Source organism: Tachypleus tridentatus, chromosome 6 (assembly GCF_004210375.1).
Source record: "Tachypleus tridentatus isolate NWPU-2018 chromosome 6, ASM421037v1, whole genome shotgun sequence".
In the NCBI taxonomy this organism is placed as follows: Eukaryota; Metazoa; Arthropoda; class Merostomata; order Xiphosura; family Limulidae; genus Tachypleus; species Tachypleus tridentatus.
Genome location: NC_134830.1, coordinates 69,003,784 through 69,019,350, shown reverse-complemented (window position 1 = coordinate 69,019,350; position 15,567 = coordinate 69,003,784). Strand labels below are relative to the sequence as shown.

The window sequence follows — 15,567 nt, the reverse complement described above, 5'->3', positions numbered from 1 at the left end:
CCATTCAAACCATTTCCAAACGTTATTAGTCACAAAGTATATTGTTCGTTATCATATCCGTATTTATAATGTAGCATTAAATTCGTTATTGTTGGATATTATTTAAAGTATACAGAAAGAGACGAGAGATGGCGCTAGTTCTGACTATTTATTGTCACATGCGAAATGAGTCCCTAAGAAAGTAAGTGTGTGTATGTACGAGTATATACACACACACAATGCTGGTCAAAATCTTAAGGTCAATAAACATAAAGAAAAAATATGCATTTTTCATTGTTAGACTCAACCTCTTATTTGAGTAGAGCTTCGAAAGATGAAAATAAGAAAAGGGAAAATAAAAATAAAAAGCCTTTTTAGCATTTAATAGGGAAAATGTAAGCACTATGAAATTAGCCTAAATATTAGCTGGTCAAAATTTTAAAACCATACAGAAACGAAGCGTTAATTGGTAAACACGTAACGAAATTTAGTCATTTGTGTTCAAGCATTAGCGTGGTCAACATTTCCCACTGACATCTCCTGTGTTACATTGGGTAAAAACATGGCAAAAGCTAAAACGTTGATAGAGTTTGAAAGTAGTAGAATTGTCGAGCTGCAAAAGCAAGGTCTCTCTCAACGTGCCATTGCTGGTGAGATTGGACTGTTGCAAGTTTCTTAAAAGACCCTGAGGGATACGGAACGAGAATTTCAAGTGGTCGGCCCAAGAAAATTTCGCCGGCGTTGAGCAGGAGGATTCGACGGGTTGTCCGGCAAAAACTTGCCGATCGTCGAACCAGATTAAGGTTCTTACGAACGCAGAATACAGCTTAAGAACAATAAGACGGCATCTACGAGAGAAAGGCTTTAAACGCCATTAACGTCTTCAAAGGCCACTCCTCCTGCCACACCACGAAACAGCTCGGTTAAACTTTGCTGAGAAACACCAAACATGGAACGTAGAAAAGTGGACGAAGGTTTTGTTCTCTGATGAGAAACAAATAATCTGGATGGTCCAGATGGCTTCCAGCATTACTAGCACGATAATGATATCCCACCGGAGACATTTTCTACACGACACAGTGGAGGAGGTACCATCATGATCTGGGGTGCTTTCTCCTTCCATGGAACAATGGAGCTTCATGTTATACAGGGGCGTCCAACAGCAGCTGGCTACATTGGCATGTTGGAGAGAGCATCCTTATTGACTGAAGGTCCTCGCTTGTGTGGAAATGACTGGATCTTTCAGCAGGAAAACGCTGCAATCCACAATGCCCGCAGGACAAAAGGCTCTTTCATGGCAAATAACGTGATTCTTTCGGACCATCCAGTGTGTTCGCCCGAAATGAACCTCATTGAAAATATTTGGGGGTGGATGGCAAAGGATGTCTATAGAAATGGATGTCAATTCCAAACAATGCATGATCTTTGTGAAGCCATCTTCACCACTTGAAATAACATTCCAGCCAGCCTTCTGCAAACGCCTATATCGACCATGCCAAAGTGTATGTTTGCAGTTATTCGCAATGACGGCCGTACAACTCACTACTGAGACCTCTTGTTGAGCATTTCCTACCCTGTTTAGGACTTCTTTTTAGTATAGTCTTAAACGTTTGACCAGCTAGTATTTAGGCTAATTTCATAGTGTTCACATTTTCCCTATTAAATGCCAAAAAAGTTTTCATTTTTATTTTCCCTTTTCTTATTTTTATCTTTCGAAGCTCTACTCAAATAAGTGGTCGTGTCTAACAACACAAAATGTATATTTTTTCTTTATGTTCATTGGCCTTAAGATTTTGGCCAGCTGTGTATATAGTAGCTCATATGTTTCCATTACTGCCACTTACGTTTATATGTAGATTGATGACGTCAATCAGAATGTTGAAAAACAATGATATACATAATTAAACAATAGTTAAACTGACCGAAAGTGAGTATTTATACCAACTTATGTCTGTTATCATTCCAAATTATGACACTGATATTGTAAAGGAATGAAACCCAAAACCGAAATATCTTTGATATTAAAAGGAATAGTAGTTGTCAAAAATTATAAATATTTCTAACTACATTTTATCAAATGTCAGACTAATTATATTACCATAAGCAGCAGAGAACAGAAATGGCAATCATTCAGACAATAACCGCACAAGCGCCAAACGATATAACGTAGCTGCTAGGCAGAAATGAAAAACTAGCTCAATTAGAATAAGATATACATATTCACCACTGAAGTTACTAATTTCTTCTTTGAATTCACATTATTAAAGAACACTAGGTAAATGGTAGAAACTGTTCCATACAGAGTATTTCATTAGGTTGCTGTTTGTTTCTTAAGCAAAAGTACCCCGCTAGTACAGCGGTAAGTTACGAATTTACAACAATACAAACAGCGGATCGATTACTCTCAGTGGACTAGGCAGATAGCCAGATGTGACTTTGCTGAAAGAAAAAACACACACTTTTAAGCAAAAGGCTGCACAACAGAATATTGGTGCTCTGACCATGATGAGTATCGAAACCCGACTTAGGGTGATGTAAGTCTACCGACATGACCCCTGTACTACTGTGAAACACTTCATTAGGTTTAATTTCATTAAAAAAAACTTTGTGGAATAAACCTGATGGCAGATAAAATAAAGCAACTGAGACAATAAAGAGCAGATAATTCTAAAGTAATTATGAGTGTTAACTGGTTGGTGATATCATTTTCAAACACATATTCAAAGTACGATAATGACCATCGTGCTAATCAACACAAAAAGACAACCTCAAAGAGGCACTCTATGTTATTAATTGGAGTAATAATGTAGTGACTTTTCACTTTCTGTATCTCGGACTGTGGTTGTCCAAACTATCGTATGTTTCAGTGGATATGCTCTACTAGACCCTTAATTTACATACCATATTTCAAGGCAATTCATTAAGAACTACACGAGATATAAAAATTCAACCTTTGATTGAATGTCTTTTTCTTTCTTCGCATCGAAGATACGGAACTGTATTTGATATAGAAACATACTTAATTTTATGGATGTTTTTTCAAATCTCGTAGACTGGTAGATCTTTAAAATCTACAATTAGGATTTTTATTTGGTGTAAATCTAAGCCATGTGTTCAAAGTCGTTCATCAAAAACGGTTAAAATTTAACGAAAATATTTGCCCGAGCTAATGCAAGAAGTTACGTGAGCTTCAGTCTAACATTTTCACTGCAGCTTCAACTAAAAGTGGTCTGGAACGTTTTTACTTTTTTGTCATTCGAATTAAAGACGGCCGATTTTGGGCACCGAAACTATAAGGTGAAAGGACGTACAAATACAAGCATTTGTTAGGCTAAACAACCGAAATTATCAATTACAAGCTAACGTTTTCAAAATAATCATAAGGATGAATGGTTATTATTAATTATTCGCTGCCAAACTTTGAGCACAAATACAAATAATGATGCTTGATTGCATGTGGTGATGACAGGAAACTGTTAATCTAAATTCCGTGACGTTACCATAAAAGAGACTATAAACACTCTTTTAGAGTCGAAAAAAACTACCACCACATATATTTTAAAGAATCTATTTGATTTTGTAAAGTATAGGTATGTTCCGAATAATAGAGTTATGATCCTGAATCTAATGTGGGTCACTATAGTGTGTCACCTTCTTATTTGGTATGTATTGACAAATAATCATAATATGTAATAAAAAAAACACCTTAGATGCGATAAAATGGTGAGCCAAAAAAGGATCGAATTTGTGACTTAAAAAAATGAAATAAAAATTAGCGGTAAAAATTGATAGCTACACTTATAGCATTGATAAGTATTTAGCTAGTTAGGTTGTGTGTTTTATTTTATCAACTATCGTGCCCAAAGTTGAACAAAAACGCGACTTGGCTAACTATCGAATGAATATTTGCGGTAAAATATTCATCATTGTTATAAGAGTGGCTACCAGTTTGGCCGCTAATTTTGATTCCATTCCTTTAAGTTGGCAAATACAATTCCTTTTTGGTTTTCACACATAAGATGATTTTGATTAATACACTTGTAACCCGAGAACATTTTTATATTACCAAATTAATAGATTGTATTCTTTTGATAATTTTCTTCGGTTGGACAATGGTAAGTTTACAGATTTCCTACGCTAAAATCCGGGGTTCCTTTTTCCACAGTGGACATTGCAAATAACTCAATGCATGTTTCTTTTTAAACAACCAACCAGACCTACCGAAAAAATATTGACGAAATGTTTGCTTGAGTTCATGGTTATTAAGTAACGTGGAAGTTATGACAAGATGTTTGTCTTTTATTTTTTGAATTTCGCGCAAAGCTACTCGAGGGCTATCTGCGCTAGCCGTCCCTAATTTAGCAGTGTAAGACTGGAGATAGGCAGCTAGTCATCACCACCCACCGCCAACTCTTGAATTACTCTTTTGCCAACAAATAGTGGGATTAATTGTAACATTATAACGCCCCCACGGCTGAAAGGGAGAGCATGTTTGGTGCGACCGGGATTTGAACCCGCGACCCTCAGATTACAAGTCGAACACCTTGACCCACCTGCCGGACCAGGAAAGAGAGAGAGCAAAGTAAAGTCAAAGTCCAGTGCAATTGGAGATAATATAACGTTCTGGAAGGTGTACATAGACCATTTGTTTGCATTACAACGTTACATTTACTTTGCATTGGTAATTTTCAATCATACAATAGCGTATATTGTTTTTAATGCCTTCTACCGAAGTGTGTAGTTAGAAAAAAAAATATGGAGGAAACAAATCACATGAATATTTAGAGTGCATAAAAATGTTAGAACTCCTTTCAAATAAGCCCCGCATATTCCAAGTACCTTCCCGTATGTTTAGTTTTGGCCCGGCATGGCCAAGTGTGTTAAGGCATTCGACTCATAATCCGAGGGTCGCGGGTTCGAATCTCGCTCGCACCAAACATGCTCTCCCTTTCAGCCGTGGGGGCGTTATAATGTGACGGTCAATCCCACTATTCGTTGGTAAAAGAGTAGCCCAAGAGTTGGCGGTGGGTGGTGATGACTAGTTGCCCTCCCTCTAGTCTTACACTGCTAAATTAGGGACGGCTAGCACAGATAGCCCTCGAGTAGCTTTGTGCGAAATTGAAAAACAAACAAACAATTTTTAGTTTCTGTTATTATTTTTTTATTCTGTTATTCATCAGTATATCAAAATTATTTACTTTTATATAACACACTTCCAGAATTAAAACTAGACTAATTTATGTGCCTAGGTTAGCTCTGTTCTAGTTTATTAATTAGGCTACTTATAGAATTTATAGTTTAATTCAAGTCAGCAGTTTGTAGTAAACTGAATATTTATATAATGTTTATTTATCGTCTAGAAACTTCAATATTCTTCCACCAAGGTATTTCTCTCTGTTATAAATATCAACTTTATTAATATTATATTGTTGTTGTTGAATTATGCACAAAGCTACACAATGGGCTATTTGTGCTCTGTCTATCACGGGTATCGAAACCCGGTTTTTAGTGTTGTAATTCCGCAGACATACCGCTGAGCCACTGGGAGAGAATATTATATTACTCACTATGTTAACAATTTGAGATGTTAGAAAAAATGGTGATATATTTTTATAGCTATGAATATCGGCAAACCCTTATAATTTTATAAACTCGAAAAAATGTTGATACTTTTAGTGTTGAAATCTATAAAGAGTTTTCGTAAACATGAATGTTTGATAAATGCCTGGAAATTGTTTATTTTTTAACATACGACAATGCGATTCTTGGAAAAAAAATCACACGCAACTAATTTGTCGATGCATTTGCTACTTGCTTGACACATTCTACACAGCGAGCAATAAACATGATATTTATTTGAATGTTTCGTATTGAATTAACTGTTGTTGAATATATACGCTCACAATATATAAGTTTTTATTGCTATATATGTAGATATTGTACAGTTTTAAACAAGACTATTCGGAGTATAACGGAGTATGTTGACATGATGGCTTCTGGTCGACTGTTCAAAGATTGGCCGAACCATTTTTCTCCTTTCATATCTGTGTCTTCACCCATAGGAAAATGGATCTTTCCCCCAAATCGTGCTGGTGGAGTTTCAGCGCTTATTCAGTTGACAGTTCCCGCCTCGGATCGGCGTGGAGAGAACATTGAGTTATATTCGAAGCCTTTTTGCATCTTAAATTTCAAATTTCCTTCTTTTTCGTAGTTATTTTGTGCCTTATAATCATAAAAAGTACATTAAAAACAAAATACGTTGTTTTCAGCCACGTGTGAACGTTCATGTACTGTGCCGTTTGTTAAGCGTATTATAAAGTACTATAGTCTGTTACTATCTAAGGACTTCACATTGCCCATACAGTTTCGTTGTCCGCACGTTCGAAATATACGTACAGGAATCTTATCTTTCCAATATACAGTAAGTACAATTGTTTAATAAATTTTTATTACACCGTGGAAGATAACACGAATGTAATAAGCTTCGCAACAATTCTATGAAAATAGTTATTTGGTCAATGACTAACTTGTTGAAATTTAACGAAACATTATTTCCAAATTACGAGTCATAGGTAGAACTTTACCCTGTAGCTCAAGTTGCATGTTGTTTTTTGTATGCCAATTGTAAAACTATTCGTTCGTTCATATGTATCGTTTTTGCGGTAGGTGTCAAATTTAATCTAATTCGCTCAGTATAAGTTAGACCAAAATTAATTATACAAGAAGTTGTCTTATGTAATGAAAACGCTCCTAGTCTGCGGGGCCTGGCATGGCCTAGCGCGTTAAGGCGTGCGCTTCGTAATCTGAGTCGCGCCAAACATGCTCACTCTCCCAGCCGTGAGGGCGTTATAATGTGACGGTCAATCCCGCTATTCGTTGGTAAAAGAGTAGCCCAAGAGTTGGCGGTGGGTGGTGATGACTAGCTGCCTTCCCTCTAGTCTTACACTGCTAAATTAGGGACGGCTAGCACAGATAGCCCTCGAGTACTAGTCTGCGAACTTAGAAACCGTGTTTCAATACACGTGGTGAGAAAAGTGCAGATAAACCATTGTGTGGCTTTGTTCTTAACTCCAAAACAAACAAACAATCTACTAATTTACTATCGTTCAAATCTTTCCAATATTATACATACATTACATACGTATATTCACGTGGCTAGACAGAGAGGAAGACAGGAAGTAAGTCTTGTACAAGAAATATGGCAAGCTAGTTTACCTCAATTAATTTTCGGTTTTTTAGATCCGTTTTGTTAGCATTTACTCAAGGCAGTACATGTAGATGAGGAAGTCGTGCATTTATTTATAGTTTTAAAAATCATAACAATCATCTCTAAGTAATATTATCTTCGGATTTTGTACATTGATAAATAATTGTATTCAACCCATTGACTGCAGATTTAACTTATAGGGTACTGTCCGCCTCTGGCAGTTGAATGCAAGTGTGCTATATACAGTGTACAGGTTGCAGTCAAAGGGTTAAAGCAATAAAACAAAGTGTAGTACTACATAAAGCAGTAACGTCACGTGTAATATTACATGAAATAATCAAACACTCGTGTAATACTGCATCAAGTAATAAAATAACTTTTGTAGTACTGCATAATCAAGTATTTGTGTAACACTGCCTAAGACAACAAAGCACGTGTTTAGTACTGCATATTCAACACTTGCATGGTACTGCATACCGTAATCAAGCTCTTGTGCAGTACTAGATAAAATGTTATTGGAATGGAGCAAAACGGTTTATATATACGTGTGTGTATATATATATATATACACGCTTGATGTTTTAAAGGCACTTTAAACAAAATATGTAATGTTAATATTGCTTTTAATTTTTCGTGTGTTTTTGGACTGAAACATCATGTTTTGTAAACAATAACCAAAGAATGCGAAACTTCATTTTTTCTCGCAAAAACTGCAACCAGAATAATGAAAATTGCTTCTTTCCACAGTGATTAGAACTATAGTAATTCCTTCACATTCGAATGTGTTGCATAACCAAAGTCGTCAGTAGATGATCAGTAATGGTTTTCTTTACGAATCAATGTTTTTGGACAAATAACTAAAATTTCATGTATCTGTTTGTTATGTATTTCATAGATTGTTCTGATATGTCAGGTCTGATATATCAAATCCACAAGGTCATGGTTTGTTCTTATGAAAATATACAAAACAGACGTATGACCATCTCATCTTAGACAGGTTTTTTAAAGCGAATTATTCTCTCTCTATTTTATCCCATGAAACTTTGATTTAAGGAGAAGTACACGAGTACTTGTTCACTTTATGGTGTAATATACAAGTACTTTCTTTATTCCGTGAGGAAAGGACATGTTAATAAATTAATAAAGCAAAGTTATATGTCATATATATATATATATATATATATAAAGAAAAAAATGCAAATGACAGTTTCACGTTATACCCAAATACCGAGTGATTTGTTATCCAGTTGTAATGAGTATTTTTGTTCATTAGAAAAATCAATAACTTTGTGACCATCTTCCAGAAAATCGAACATTTCAGAAAGACAGGTTTCTGTTGAGAGTAATTCTGATATTTTACATTATAATTTGTGTAAGGAAACGCAGAGGGTGTTTCTGGTCGATTTTGATCAAGATAGATCGAATATCTTTTGATAAAACACAAGTTTGCCTGAATATGCCGTGTATCTGTGATAGATATTTTACAAAAAGAAAAATTCGATGTTTATCCAGTTTCTATATGGGTTATACGTTGCTTTATCCTCGAATACCACTATCAAATATGTTGTAACCTCTCAATGTGAATAGAATCTTACGAAGATTGTTTTACCATCTACAAATATGATTAAATTATTGTATTTTTATCGTAAGCTAGTTGGCTAAGCAACCTGAAGTTTCGATTTTTAAATGTTTTATAAGTTCATAGAGAAAATCGCCTGGAGAGAGTACAAATACTTGGAATAGCTCATAGCAAAGCTTTGCGTTACAAACCAACATCGATAAGTGGTTTAAGATTTTTGTATAACATTTGAAATGTATAGAGCCACTTTTTTTTTTAACTACAAGTGCAAAAATGAAGACATAGCAACGCAGTAAGGTATTACACACATTCAACCAGCTACAAAAACTATACTGTTAAAAATAGTTTCTTTTCCTTTCGTTTTTTATCTTTACTAAATACAAAAAGAAATCCGCTTTAAAACTTTGTGAATATCTACATCGCCAATATAAAACAATAGAACCAAGATATGTATTCCAAAGCTAGCTAGCAATCGATAATGTATAAAATATTTTCCCTTCCTCCTGACTGCTTACTCGAATGTTCATTCTCTCTTTCATTATTGTTTAGCCGAATTATTTTATGTGTGTTAATACGCCATTGGTGCTTGTAGCTTGAACAAAATGTCGCTCATTAAAACAATGGGAAAAAAAAAACCTTTCAGACTGTATTTTTCACAACCCACGAACGTTTCGTATTTCTTTTATGTCGTTCTTAGTATTTATAGGTATGTTGACGCAGCAAAAGCGATTAATACATATTCTTATAATCGAATTTACATAATGACAAGTCATGTTTTATTCACATTCAATTTATGAAAAGTATACAACATCTTGATTGTTGAAATTCATCCCGTGTTAACATAACCGAGCGGTTAAAGTGTCTTTTCTTATTCGCTTTCAACTCCAAGTGTTTGTTTAGTAATTTAATCCTGTAATTATACGCGCGTGATATCTCTACTTTTCTATTGATTAATTAAGGAGCTTGGCCAGGAAAATGATAGGTCTTATATAGAACTAATTGCTACGAATGTTGTGGGCTAGAAGATCGAGGAATCTGTAGGTGTGGTTATGCTAGGTTTCTTACCATGCTCATTAACAGGTTAGTGGAGCAATCGTGCAGCCATTCGTGCTGAAAGAGACCTCTGTTACTGCGTAGCAATTGCAGGCTTGTTATAACGTCGATGTCAAGTTTACGAAACCACATCTATATTGCGTGTTTACGAAACTTAATTTAGGCCGCAACAATAAAGTTGTTTATGCACGTACTTTCTGTACTAGTGTTTGATCAGTTATAATTGCACAGGTAATTAACTCAAAGGTCTTTGTAACAAAAACTTTTTAAGTAGTTGTAGCAACCCGGTGGTTAATGACTAAAGCCAGTTTTGTGGCATAACCATAAATAACCTTGTACTGAATAAAGTAACTAGTTGTTAATGTGTCGGGTTGCGAAACGAGATTCAGACTCGAGACATGACGCCATCGAATTGGGTCCACTGTGAGCGCGTTATAAAAGTGGCAAGCAGCTCCGTTATTCGGTTCAAAGACTTGAGGCTCAACATGGCCAGATGGTTAAGGCGCTCGACTCGTAATCTGAGGGTCGTGGGTTCGAATCCCTGTCACACCAAAGATGCTCGCCCTTTCAGCCCTGGGGGCTTTATAATGTGAGGGGTAATCCTACTAGCTGTTCGTAAAAGAGTAGCTCAAGAGTTGGCGGTGGGTGGAGATGACTAGTGCCTTCCCTCTAGTCTTACACTTCTAAATTAGGTACGGCTTGCGCAGATAGCCCTCGTGTAGCTTTTCGCGAAATTCAAAAACAAACAAACAAACTTGGGCTGCTTGCTAGGTGCATTTACTAATCACATCGGTTATGAACTACTTATGTTTGAATTCACAATCTCAAGTTAACGTGTTATAATGACGTTTGAAACTGATGTTTACGGTAGCGTGCCCAAACTTTACGTGGGAAGCAGATCAATTAAACATGTTGTGATTACTGGTTTTTTATGTTCTATATCTGCTTATCACCTCTTGAATTATATTACAAAATTGAGGGGAAAACGAGACAACTATAGTTTTACAAATACATTATTTATTCACGACCATAATTTTGTCAGTAGTTGTGAAGCTTCAGTTGCCTCGTTTCCCCTCAATTTTGTAATTATGTAGTTTCGCTAAATATCGACGTTTTGAACTATCAGTTATACATGTGTAAAATAGCTTAAGAATTTTCCATCACATAATATTTTACGTTAAAACATATAGAAACTATTTTCTATTTACTTTCTTCATATATTACAGACGTATAGATGTAGTATAATGGTACTTATTAAAAATATAAATTATTAGTATGTATAACTTCAAGATTCAGTTTGTCCTTCAACTTAAGACCTATGGAACATTATACTAAATCATGTGGTACGGGAGCATGTGATCGTGACATTACGGTCATCCATGAATCTATCAAAGCAGAAATATAAATGATCTAAAAATAAAATTACTTAACTATCACTTTGATTTTCAAAAAATGATCACCTTTTTTTGATGATGAGAACATGTGTGGGAGTCTGTAACAAACTGTAAGAGAAATAAACAGAATAATAAGTTTGAATGTATTTTAGGACGGCTGCTATTGGTATTAACACTTACTAATAAAGCAGAGAACAACGTTTCGACTGCGTATCACCTAAGAAGGTCAAAACGTTGTTCTATGCTTATTAGTAGGTGTTAATACCCATACCAGCCGTCCTAAGATACATTTTTACTTCAAGTGGGTTTCTCGTCATCAAGAATAGTAGGCTTATCACAACATTGTGTTAATGCTCGAGTAATATTGCATCTCTTCGAATAAGACGATTTCATTGTAGACTGGGAATGACCTAGTAGTTGGCGTGCTCGGACTAGTAGTCCAATAAGATGATTCATGGCTCGCGCCCCGATACCGTAACAACACATTCGCGCTTTGAGGCCATTATACCAGTGATGGACAAATCAAACTCTTCGATTAGACAAGAATGAGTGGGTGGTATTAAATAGTTGCTTTCCCTATGTGAGTGCAATATTAGGGACGGCTGTGCGAAGATAAGACCTTTTATGTATTCGAAGTACTGAAACATACAACAGAAATTTTAAATAATATCTATTATTTTTTAGTAAATATAAATTTTGCTTTAAGGATCAAAACCTTACTGAAAAACAAGACAAAATTCCCAAATCCCATTTTAAAATGTACATTTTTCCATTTACATTGTTAGTGCTCCGCAGTGGCACTTCGGCATGTCTGCAGACTTAAGCCCCAGAATCCGGGTTTGGATACCCGTGATGAGAAGAACACAGGTAACCCATTGTGGAACTTTGTGCTCAATTATAAACAAACGAAATACATTGTTAGCGAATCTGAGAAACATAAAGAAGTAAGTTTTATGTACATCAAATAAAATTACCTAGTAAGTGGCGACGCATCGCGACGATTCATGCATAGTATTATGGGAAAACCTCGTTCGCTTTTGCGATGCTGAAGTGAATCTATGAAAATATATAATCAAATTTGGCACATGAAAAAACCAGAATACATTATATGACACTAGTCTGTTCTTTAATATAGAGGTTTACAGACAGAAATTAACTGTATTATGGAATCGTGCAATTAATATTACAACTACATTAAAAAGCGTACAGGTTATTAATAATAGTTCTGTGATGTTTTTATATATGGCAATTACAAGAATTGTTCTAATTACTCGACTTCTTCAACGGTCGTATTAACGTTTGTATATAAAGTTCAAGGTTATATATGTAGTTCAACACTTTCGTATGGGAACTACGCGTGTCTTGATGGTAAACATGTTGGAATGTGAACGTGAAGGTCCGTGGTTTGTGTTTCGTTGCCGCAAAATCGCGCTGCGATTGATGGGGAAGATAAGACTGACGATCAGATCTCAGCATTCAATTACAGTTCGCGATGTTTACAGTTCACTAACGACTTTTCTGTATTTTATCATCAGGGATGTCCAATGCAGGTAGCTTCATACAAGTATCCACACAAGTTACTAAAATATTCATCTGCCATAAAAGTAAACCGACTATTTCATATAAATTTTATCCTATTGAAAAAAAATGTTGCTAAGACACTCTTCTTATGAAAATAATTAGTGTTCACTTAACTTACTAATGTGGTCCTGCATGGCCAGGTGGTTAAGGCACTCTACTTGTAATCTGAGGGTTGCGGGTTCGAATTCCTGTCACACCAACATGTTCGCCTTATCATGTGTGGAGTCGTTATAAGTTAAGGTCAATACCACTATTCATTGGTAAGAAAGTAGTCCAAAAGTTGACGGTGGGTGGTGATGACTAGCTGCCTTTCTTCTATTCTTACTCTGCTAAATTAGGGACGACTAGCGCAGATAGCCCTCGTGTAGCTTTGCATGAAGTTAAAAAACAAATAAAAAAATTATTAGTGTATGAAGAGCATCAGACTTTTTGATAAACTATAGTGCAGGAATAATAAGTATTTTGTATTATATTCAAGCCTAAAATGAATTTGATACCATAAATTCTGTAAAGTTATGAGAACCGCAAATTCTACTCCACTCTATTCTGAACTAAGTGGGTCAGGTATAACCGACTGGTCAGTGCGTCCAGACTGCATCCGAGTAATGGTGCTTTTATAAATCATGTAAATAAACTGCTATTCTATGCCTCCTTCGATTAAAATGTTGAATACATAATATATTACCTTTGTTTATAGTTTTTTATTCCTTATATTTTCTGTCATAAAGGTTATTTTGATTTGTTAGATTAGCGCATGAATTTAAGACTAAATTTCCTAAGTTGAAGGGATGTCGTGAAAGTTTTTTTTTTGGGGGGGACTGAAGGTTACGCCCGAGAATATTAGTAACAGTAAAGTTATTTAACTGTTTGATGAATCAGTGCTTTTCGATTATTATAAGTGTTCGATTTATGAATTCTGTGCGTGTAATTAGACCGATAGTACATTAGCAATCTTACTTGTTGGGTTATTTATTTCTAACATTTAATTTGCTTTGATCAGAAGTTTGTGATAAGTATGAAAATTTTACAGTCAATAAAACACGATGTTTATAGAGTGGGCAGGTGAAACCCTCAAAACCAAATTTTAAAATTTTAATACTCTACCTTGTAATGTTATAACACCAATTATTTTGAAAAAAAGGTGTTTGTAGTCTAAAGATAGGTGTCTTGTTGCCAGTGTTATTTTCTAGTTAACATGTAAAGTGCGATCATAAGTACATTTGAAAAATTGGAAAAACCTTACACATAAGGATAGGAGTACACATTGACTCTTTGTAAAAACATGAAACGCAAATGCAAATACTTTAACTAATCATGTACAAACAACACTTGACGTGAATACACCATTCTTTGTACAAATGCTTACGAAAACCACCAAGTACAATGACAGAAAACTGAAATAAGCTTGTAGAACATCTTCGACCATAGATGAAGAGACAAAGAATGGCGCCTATAATTATAATTTTTTCATCATAATTTGTTATTTCAGTATGAAGACTATAGAATTTCAGGTAGTAGTTTATTACATGAAAAATATAATTCTTTTAATAATAAGCGTTAATTATTAGCTAACATGTTAAATTCACACTGGAAAAACGCACCGTATATTTGATTATAATTCACTATTTAAACCAATTGAAGTTTTGTGTTTTCAGTTACGGTTTGTGTTTTGGTGGACTCTCCTCAAAATGTTGTAAAATAAAAAATAATAATAATAATAAGCGCTGATTACTAGTTAACATATTAAATCCACGCTGGAGAAACGCACCGTATATTCGATTATAATTCACCATTTAAACCAATTGAAATTTCGTCTTTTCAGTTACAATTTTGTTTTGGTGGAACTCTCCTGAAAATGTTGTAAATTGAAAATTTGAGAGTCCAACTAAAAAAACTCAAAAATAACAAACTTGAAGTTATAAGATCATTTATTAATAGTATTAAATGTCTTTTTATACTTCAATATGCACTGAAGAAATGAAAACACGAGGCTGTCGAGGAGACCGTCAGTAGAATGTAACCGTTTTCAATTCATATATGCTTTCCATCTGTTGGTTGACATTCTTTTCCAAATAGAATTCTATTAATCACCACTAGATCTGTCATTGCTTGAGTCAAGAGAACTTTTTTCCCCTTCACGCCCGTTTACTTGGCTACCTCCAGAAGGTTGGTAATCGAACGGTTCCATCACCCAAAGAAATATAAAGACAGTTACATCCATAACGGACAGTGAGAGCAGCTTTCCTATCTCTTAGGTTATAGACGTTGACTTTAGATGAGAAGAGCGACTTGCTTCGTAGCTCCAAGAACGTTTCTTTGCTTTATCACACTTTAGGTGAGTGAATTCGTGTCAAAAACTCTTATTTAGCCATACTTCTAATAAAACTTCCTTATATTATTCGAGTGGCGTATGGATGTCTTCATAGAAAAGAAAATACCATGTATTCATTAGTTCTTTTTTCATATTCCGGTATAAAATGTATTTTAAAACAGTATATTTATAATTTTAAAATATTATACTGGCTTAGTGTTTAAATGAAATAGAAAAGAAAAAATGTATAAAAAAATTAAAATATTTTGTTATTTGTCAACAATTACTAAAAGACAATAATAATTAGCATAAAAGAACTGGTGCAAAATATTTGTTTTAAAACCAGCCATTGAACAATCAATGTATTGGTATATTAATTTGTTTTACTGTGTGTTTTATAGTAACCCCGTTAATAATTATTCATTTTAAAAGACGATCCTATATTATTTTACGTTAAGTGTTA

General features: G+C 34.8%; 1 protein-coding gene across 5 annotated transcripts in view; it reads left to right on the top strand.

Moving 5' to 3' along the window:
• LOC143252750 (rho-related GTP-binding protein RhoE-like) overlaps positions 1-15,567 on the top strand; it is a 68,384-nt gene that overhangs the window by 1,751 nt on the left and 51,066 nt on the right. For 2 of the 5 annotated variants that reach the window (XM_076505376.1, XM_076505375.1), the window contains exon 1: positions 5,919-6,400. The gene's annotated coding sequence lies outside the window, so the exon portion shown is untranslated. Of the gene's footprint in view, positions 1-5,918; positions 6,401-14,890; positions 15,129-15,567 lie in introns of those variants that run through there. The other 3 variants (XM_076505373.1, XM_076505372.1, XM_076505374.1) reach the window with 3 other exon arrangements.